The sequence below is a fragment of the Dermacentor andersoni genome, chromosome 2 (assembly GCF_023375885.2).
Source record: "Dermacentor andersoni chromosome 2, qqDerAnde1_hic_scaffold, whole genome shotgun sequence".
Taxonomy (NCBI): domain Eukaryota; kingdom Metazoa; phylum Arthropoda; class Arachnida; order Ixodida; family Ixodidae; genus Dermacentor; species Dermacentor andersoni.
Genome location: NC_092815.1, coordinates 123251948 through 123261976, shown reverse-complemented (window position 1 = coordinate 123261976; position 10029 = coordinate 123251948).

Below are 10029 nucleotides of genomic sequence, written 5' to 3'. Positions count from 1 at the left end.
GCGTTCAAGCGTCTGTTTTCAGTGGTGTAATTGTTGGCCGACTCTGGTACCTGGCTTCTGCATCGGCGTATCAAACCGCAGGATCTTGAAGTGTCGGTGCATGCTGAGGCCTCTGCGATTGACACTCCTGCTTAAACCGCAGGGTTATCGCATGTATGTCACTTTTTTTGTGTTGGCGGCTCGAACCTATCACTCATCTTGCTTACGTCAGCCTGCTGCTGCTTTCACGGCACGTAAGGCAGGACTGTTGTGGCAGGACAGGCATCTCCCCTCCCGATCTCGAACTCACTGGACCACTTGGAGGCATAAGGCTCCTGCTGCCTCCATGAAATTTGACAATACTGTGGCAACAGTCGGTTGGCTTGTTAGCGTGTTTCTGTTTACGAATTGCTAATACTAACTATGAGCAAGGCCATATGGTGGTGTACAAGGGAACCGAGCTTGGTGTTGCGAAATCCAAACTGTCCTTTTTTCATAGGTGGAAGCGCACGCGTCAATAAATGAAAGCACCTGATGGCGCTCTGATGAGCTACCTTCTGGCGCGCTATCAAAGCCTGCCCATGCGAACGGCGACATCTGCGAGCAACGCGACGCCTCATGCACTCTCGAGCACCTTTTCGCAGCAGATGGCGCCGTCGGCTCGTAACTGAGTAACAAGCTAAGAAAAACTAGTGCTTTCATAATAAGCGCTTCAACATTGGACCTCATTTATACTATATGGCGCTCTCCCTACACACGGGGTAAAGCTGAATAAGGGCGTCATGTTGGCAAAAGATCCTCTGCCTGGCTTACATTGCTGAGCCTTTGGCGTCTCTTCAGGCCATACGGCCCTTAGCCTCTGAGGTGCACAGCAAGGTTTGGCTTTGACCTGCCCTTCTCGCCCGCGGCTCTGCTACTACTACTGATTATGGCCCCAACCCTTGCTACATGTGAAGCGTATGCCTGGGAGAAAACTTATGATTCAAGTTATGCGCATGAGAGCTTATCACGGCTAGTTTTGTAACGAACAAATGATTTTGAATAGCTGTTGCAGACTTCCTTCGGACGAAAGTGCTGACGGAGACCCACAGGGAATCTCTAGCGACTGCCACTTGAAACATACGGATAAAAAAAACCTCAACTGGAGCACTTTTGTCAAGCCCATCGCGACATTCATCTAACAGGATGAGTTTACGGACATCTGCGCAGTGGCTGAAGTCTTCGAGTCTTTGTTATAGTGCTCACTCAAATCATCAGCAGGACTTGCCCTTAGTGCTAGCACTTCCCGTTGCTGGTTTTATTGTGCTAGCCAGTGGGAAACGTTGCGAAAATACCCTAAGTGTTTGACTATGAGCTGCTGCGTGCATAATTCATAGATGTTTCAAACTGGTGGGCTGCAAGTATGCTTCACTTTGTAAAACCCACTTTTTGCGTTCACGTGCAAGTGTAGCAAACTCGCGGCTTGACTGTGGGCCTCGGAGCCCTTGCTTGCGGTGTGCATGGCTCTTGTCAAATAGGGCGCGAACAAAACAGTACATAGTAATGCCAGTGGCAGACGGTAATTTGAGACCTCTTGAGTACGTTTGTATAACGGTTCGCAAAGCGCACCGTTCCTTTGCTTCTAGCAGGATTGATCAGAATGGTGCTTTCACTGAGGTAAGCAGATTCTGACCAATGACGTTTGGGCAAGCTCGATGGCATCCTTCTGAGCAATCATGCTAGGGCAAGCGAATGGTTCGGTTTCCGAAATGTTAGAAGATTGATACCCTGTTTGAGCTGTAGCGTAAGTGCATCTGTAAAACATGCAAACATTTTCACTCTCTTCCTGTGCAGAAAAAAACAATCATCGCTTTGCATGTATTTCTACCGTGACTTGCAGTCAATTAGAGCGTCATTAGCAGCCCTCCTCTGTAATAAGAGCTGGCAAAATGACTAATCCAAGAATATAGCAGAATTAGCCATTTCCCAGAGTCGCACCCTGAAGGTGACCACCCGAAAATAACGTCTCGGCAATCTGCTGCTGGCATTGGTGTTGTTCCCACGTACACTATCAATCTATAAACGCACAAACGTTATTGCGGAGTCGCTGTGTTTATACATGCCTCTGAGCGCAATTGAGGAGTAAACGTCAAGCTAGCGTTATCTAATATTTCACTGGGGGCTGTTAAATAAAGCTATTAGTTTTCCGTCACTCTCATCTTGTCTACCATCGAGGTGCGTATGCGGGCTTTCATAAACTCGCACTCAAGCGCTTTTTAACACGACAGCTATAAGGGCTCCGTGACCCGGACAATCCGGTGCCGGTGCCGGTGTCGGCAGAGCGGTCCGTGAGCGAGAATTGGCGCATAAATTTTGGTATATGTATATGCCACGCTTTGTTATGTTACATCTGGCATATGCGGGTTATACTGCCCCACCATTCTATCACTACTGTTGTCCATTCCTTGCCTTACATTATTGATCAAGTTATTCCTCGGAAAATTGAGAATGACAACCCAAAAACAATTGTAATGAAACAAAACACAGACAACGCATACCTTTTATGTTTAATGTTCTCATATTGCAAAAATAAAAGTGCGCTATAATAACAGAGTCCTGCAATTTATGTAATTATTTTTGGCACGCCTGTGCACAACCTCCGGGATCAGTCCATGCATGAGGCCGCGTTTATGCCGGAAAGCTCGCTTTGGTGCATAGCGTTCGCCGCCAGCGTTTTGCGGTAAACCTTGCTTGTACATAAGATGAAGTTGCCAGACAGCGTGAGAAGCAGTCGGGGATCTTTGAATGCTAACGCGTTCTACTCTTAAAGGCGAAGCTTAACCGTCCTGCAAGTTTTTCTGCTCGTACGCAGGCGATCCTTAGCCGTTGCGAGTCTCAGGTGTTGCTGGCGCTGATTCAGTGAGCAGCAGTTGTAACGACAGTCATTGGGATTCTGTACTAAGAGTCCCGACCATATCAATCGCTTGAATTTGAAATACAGCTTATTTCATGTTCCAGAGTTGTTGAACATCTGGTGGCTGCCAGGCCATTGTTCCTTCTTCTGGGTAATATGTCGTGGCCGCATTTCCTTAGAAAATCGGCCGTCCTATAGGCGAGATGAAGCGCCACGGTGAAGGCTTGGTAAATCTCATGATGACTGCTTTGGGCTTAGGATGAAACACCGAATTTTTACATGACACTGACATCCACCCTAAGCTATGATGATAAATAACAAAAAACGCATTCACAAATGCACAAATTTCAGGAGACTTGCAGAGGGAAATTATCGCACTTGGGGCAGCTTCGATGGAATTAAGGCATCGTGGGACCGTACCCTTTATTGTTGCTGCACAACTTTGTTTTCTCTCTCTATGCACGGCTGTTCTCACGTCAGCAACAAGTACTCACTAATCGCTTTCTTCTTATCTTTTTCACATATCTTTCTTTATGAGGGCGCATGGTGCAGAGATGGCTAGAGAGTCGCTTCAGGTAATTTCGTTTTATCTGTGAACAATGGGAAAATATATACGGCATTTCTATGAACTTCAGCTTCCATCTTGGATACTAAATAACTTGTTAAAATAGGTCGGAATGTGAGGTAAGCTGTCTTCCATGCCTCAAATGTTCATAACTCTTCTTGCCCTTCTTTCTGTTGTTCCCTTCCTTATTTTCTACCTTTCTTCTTTTTCCTCCTTTCAGCCTAACTTGCTTCCCCATTAGTCCCTTGGTATTTCCTGCTTTTTATTTCCTTCCGCTTTCTTCGTTTCTACCTTTCATTCTTTTTTCTTTCTTCTTTCTTTTCTCCCTTCTTCCTTTCTCCTTGGTTCATTTGTTTCTTATATTCTTCTAAGCTTGCGGGTAATGCACCAAAGTTTTGTTAGTTTAGTAACTTTATTGCTTGTGATAGAACTGGCTCGATGCTATAGCGTATTATATCCAATTGTAGAGGAGGATATTCCCTAGGTTGCACGCAGCGAGCCCGGTCACCACGCTAGCCGCCTGCATAAGGGCGCCCTGTTCATCGCGCGGCAGATACCACAGAACTTTGCTTACATGGAGCTTCAATTACCGTGAGAATACTCATCTAGCCAGAGTCAGGTATCTAAACGTGTTCTCGTCTGCTGGCTTCCTCGTCAGCAAGCTGGGGTTCGCCACATCGCCGCGGTGCGTGGTCGCCCGAAAACTTGTTCAATAAAGCAAAGCAATTCTACAAGCCACGACGGGCATACGTACTTGTTCTCGTAAACTGCAGATGAGCCAGTCATAAGCCGATGTGTCGTGATGTCCGTAATAGTGATGCCACTCATCACCTGTGTATTCTTGCAATACAGTCGTAATGCCTAGATTTATTTTCACAAAAGACGGCTGAAGTAGCGGGGACCCGCCTCATGGTCTCATTCGCGGAGATCACTATACGAAACTCTTTCACAGTTAGAGCACAATGGCTCGGAAGGCATGACTTTGGCAACGGTATGGCGTTTGGTATGGCGCTACGTTGCGTGCTCGCAGCCCAGCGTGGTTGCACACCCCAGGCGAGGTATGTAAACAAGAGAGAAGAATCTGCTCCGACAAAATGGCAGAGTAAAGCCAACTTCTGGCGTAACGGAGGCTTCACAAGGAATAGCGCGTCCGCTTAGATTTTCCTTCCTCCATGCAGAGCCGCAACGTCGACGCCATCGTGAGAAGCTCGAGCGCTTACCACGCCGAGCACACCTCTGCTCTATAGAGGCGCTTTAAAAACTTCCCGCCCGGCGGAAAAAAGGGAACAAAAAGACGAAAATGAGTGAAACTCAATAAATAGTTCCTTTATAACCCATTACATGGCTGTAGCAGCACAAGTGTACTGGCACCGCGGAATTATTGGGGACGAGGACTTACGGAGTCGCCATCTGTCGGAAACGCCTCCCTTGCGTAGTATGAGGGATCACGCGACGCGCTCCTCATAGATTTGGCTGTCGGCGCTCAACAAAAAGATCATGCAGGAGCCCTCCAGGACATTTCTGTAAGTACTCTCGGAACGGCGGAAGTTTTCTACCATCAAGATAATAATCTTGGGCAAACCGAAAACACATAATATGTTACAGACGCTACCTTTTTACCGAATGTGTTCAGTGAACGCCACTGCGTGCGGTCGCCGCGACGGAGTCTCCAGAGCCGGCTTCTTGCATGAAAGGTAAGCAAATGCTGACAGCAGACTATGTGAAATATGTTCTTATAGTGGGCAGTGTGCATAACAAAATGAAACATAACAGGATTTAAAAGAAGGTCTTGCACGTGCAGTACACTCTTCGAAGGAACATTATTTTAATACAGTGCTGCCAACTTTCATTGTAGAGGAACCAAAAAAGTTTTGGAATTATATAAGTGAAAAAAAGAAACCAGTGTCGCAAATTTTGGTTGATGGTTCTGTGGTTACCGATCACGGGGATATTGCTCACCAATTCAATGATTACTTTCACAGTGTGTTTTCTAAATCCGGTGCTTGTCCATCCAATGACGCAGTGTTTCACCCCTGTGATGTAAATTTTATTTCATACCCTGGCGTAGTTTCTATGTTACTAAATTTAAAAACTAAATCATCATGTGGTCCCGACAACCTTCCTAACGTGTTTCTGAAGAGATATGCGGAATCTATTGCAAAGTTTCTAGTTATTTTATTTCGTATTTCATTACTTCATGGGAAATTACCGAGCGACTGGAAGATAGCCAGGGTTGTGCCAATACACAAGAAAGGTGACCGCACATTATTACAAAATTATCGTCCAATATCACTTACATCATCATGTTGTAAACTAATCGAACATATTATTGCCAACCAGATTAATGAATTTTTAGATGCACACGCAGTCCTCTCTAATTTCCAGCACGGGTTTAGAAAAGGATACTCAACAATTACACAATTAGTTGCAGTAATACATTCACTCGCTTCATGTCTCGATAGGAACGGGCAGATTGATGCAATATTTCTTGACTTCAGTAAAGCTTTCGATAGAGTTCCCCATGACAAACTAATTTTAAAACTCAGACGCATTGGACTCCCAGAAATTTCAATCATATGGATATCAAACTATTTAACCAATCGCTACCAATTTGTAACAGTTAATGAGCAGCAATCAGGTTGCCTTCCGGTCGGCTCTGGCGTACCCCAAGGAAGTGTGCTGGGGCCATTATTGTTCTTATTATATATTAATGACATTGCTGCTGAACTTGATCCGAATGTCCAAATCAGGTTGTTTGCGGATGATTGTGTGCTTTTTCAAGAAATAACTTCAATTAACGACCAAATCCATCTTAACTCCTCTCTTGCTAAGATTTTTGAATGGTGTGAAACGTGGGACATGAAACTTAACACAGATAAGACCGTCTTTCTTCGCTTCTCTCGCAAAAAAGCTCCGCTTTCTTTTAACTACAGGCTTGGTTCGTCACCTTTGCTGGAAGAGACTAAATATAAGTATTTGGGTGCCACACTAACTAATACTTTATCATGGAATTTACATATAGATAACATCTGTTCTTCCGCATTCCGTAAACTGTACTTTTTAAGACATAAGCTAAGAAGTTCTCCCCCTAGCGTAAAATTACTTGCTTACAATTCACTAATTAGACCTAAACTTGAATATGCATGCGTTGTCTGGGACCCATTTAATAAACACAATATCACCCGCCTAGAAAAGGTACAGAGAAAAGCTGTAAGGTTTATTTACTCTAAATTTTCCCCGTATGACTCACCCTCTGAATTAATGCACATTAACGGTATACAATGTCTTGAACAACGAAGAAAAAATTTACGTTTGCAATTTCTTTTCTTGCTTTGGAATCAAGATCTAGCTATTAACCCTTCTCCATACCTGTCGCTTTCAACGTCAAGGCATACACGCCACCATCATCCTAATTCCCTGACACCATATTTTGCGCGAACAGATTTATTCAAGTTTTCATTTTTCCCTCGCACGATAACCGACTGGAATGATTCCTTATTGCCTTTCGCCACACTTTGATGTTTTTTTTTTTAGCTTTGTTATTATTGTTTATTGTTTTGTTGTCATTTGACCCACCCTGCTTGGACCTGTACAAGGTTTGCAGTATTGAATAAAGAAAGAAAGAAAGAAGAATGAAGCCTCCATGCATCGATCGCGGGGGTTCGCAGCACGGTGGTTCGCAGCTACCGACTACGCGTCTGCATGCATGTCGCCGCACAATATTTCGCTTTCGCTACAAGCGCATTTTCGCACTTTGACATGAGCTTTTATTTATGCCGCGGTATTTGAGTATTTGACAGCATAGAGTTTGCTACAAAAATTGCTAGATGGAACTCTGGCGCTAGTGTCTACGGGAGCTGCAATGGGAGGGGTTGTACCAGCATGGGAATTATGGGAAGTACATGGATTTGCCTAAACTTCGTCCTTTTGACTTCAAACGGCATTGTGACTTTGTAAATTCGTCATTTTCAACAGTGTATTGCGTAATAAATAATTAAATAAACATCGTTAAAATTGTCCGACGACAGGATTCGAATACAGGAACTCTAGCACAGAAGCCTGATATTGAAACCATTAAGCCACGGGCGCATGTGTCGACAAGCGAATGAAAGGACCTTATGAATTTATCGAGGGCATGCCAGTGCCGTGACACGCTTGGCGCCTTTCGATTTCGTCACCTGGACAAGCTCAATCGTTGCAATTAATAGCAATTGTGCGTGTTCCCGGCGTCTTCTGCACTTCGAAGAGCATAGATTGCGCTGAAACTTACAATAAGATTGATATAGCGTAATAAGCAAAGCCACAAGGACGTCTGAATCCGCAAGCACGAAGATCAGACAAATCCATGCACTTCCCATAAATCCCATGCTGGTACAACGACTGCAGCGCCAGAGTTCCCTCTAGTAATTTTTGTAGGAAACTCTGTTTGACAGTACACAAGTATTGCAGCCATTGTTGCGTGGACGCATAGAGTTTGATATTAGTATAACTAGAGAGAAACCATCATGGGATTGATGGGAAGTACAGGCTACGGATTGGCATTCTGTTGACTGACAAACTTGTCTACAAGTATTTTTTGGCAGTTTTGGTTTCGCTCCAAGCGGAATTGCTATAACCTGCAGTGTGACAGTGCAACGCAAAGCTTTGTTATGTTGTTCGAAGTGGCGATAGCGCGCTGGACCAGCGTCTGTGACGATGTTTGTGTCTAGGCGTTGTGTCAAAGCCCTGACGAGAAAGCGACGACATCGTAAACGATGAAAGAACATGTTTTGATCGTTTGGACCTTCGTTTGTTAGTGTGTTTGGTTGGTGCTCTAGCGGTACGTGCTTTATGAAACTTCAGAATAGGAAAAAGAAGGCACTACTGATACAACACATAGACAGTTGTACTTCTAGTGGCTTGACAATCAAATTTTATTGAGGGCTTCATTATGCATTGCTCGTTTATGCGCTCATTGAAATGCGTGTTTTAGGACTTTGAGAACAGAAACTTACTTGTGGTAGGAAAGGTTGCTGCTTCCTGGTTGTAGTCTAGTGTCACAAAATGGGTAAGTGCAAAGCAACGCCGGAACGCTTCAGCAGCGGTACGTCAATATAAAATATAGTTACGTGTAGAAAGACACAGATGAAAGAGGCTATTTACAGGCTATTTACACTGGAGCCAGACAGTCAGGCCGACACTCGCCCGCGCTAAGGCACAGACCAACTTCATCGTCATTCTCGCGGCGGCTCGTCACTTGAGTATCTTCCGATAATATCGTAATACTACCCCCTCGGCGGCAAAAGCGCCGTCACGGTGCTGTTAAATATCCAAGGCGCGCGGAGAGTCGGGCGACGTGGACAATGTCACTGGTTGTCACAGCGGAGGACGTAGTGGGAGTGGCCGAGAACGCCTAAGCCTAGCACGATGTAAGGGCTCGGCAGGGATGTAGGGCGGCTGCAGGTAGCCATCGGGGAGCTGGGAAGGCTTCATGTATCGTTGGCAAAGTTCACAAGCGGCGACGTAACGTCGTATGCAACGGACAAGGCTCGGCCAGAAAAAACGGCGACGTACACGGTCATAGGTTCGAGATACGCCGAGGTGTCTTGCCGTCGGTGCGTCGTGAAGCTCTTCTAGAACGGTTGAGCCGAGGTGTTAAGGTATGACAAGTAGGGAACGCAGAGACGTCAGGATGAAGGTTACGACGTTACAGAGTACCGTCGCGGAGGACGAAGACGCGTAGAGTGGCATCGGCCGGAGAGTGTTCAAAACGGTCGACGAGTGCTCTGATATAGGCGTCACGACGTTGCTCGTCGGCGAAATGAAGCAGCTGTGATACAGAGTATATGCGAGCAGCACTGGCAATATTCGAAGAGTCAGAGTCGTCAACAGGGTAACGCGACAAGCTGGCAGCGTCTTGGTGCAGGCAGCCAGACTTGTAGCCCACGGAATATGAAAATCATTTTAGCCTGAAAGGCCATCTACCAAGCCGGTCTGTATGATCTTTTAGCTATGAGAGCCAGCAGAGATCAGGATAGTCAGTGACTAGGGAAAAAGGGCGACCGTAAAGGTAAGGACGGAACTTCGCAAGCGCCCAGACAACAGCAAGGCATTCTCTTTCCGTCATGGAATAGTTGCGCTCCGATGGTGCTAGGAGGCGGCTCGCATAAGCAATAACGCGATCCTGGCAACGCTGACGCTGGGCTAAGACGGCACCTACACCATGACCGCTGGCATCTGTACGCAAATCTATAGGGGCGTCAGGGTCAAAGTAGGCGAGAATGGGTGGTGAGGTTAGAAGAGTGACGAGACGAGAGAAGGCGGCGGCTTCTGCAGTACCCCACGAGAATTGTACGCCTTTCTTCAAAAGATCAGTGAGGGGTATAGCAATTGACGCAAAATCTGGAACAAGACGACGAAAGTACGAGCATAGCCCTACAAAACTTTGGATGTCTGCGGCTATCTTCGGAACCGGAAAGTTTCGAACAGCGCGAGTTTTGTCAGGATCAGGCTGCACTGCGGAAGCGTCAACGAGATGGCCCAGAAGAGTAATTTTACGGTGGCCAAAACGATATTTGCGGCCTCTCTAAATACATCAAGTATAGTTCTTAGA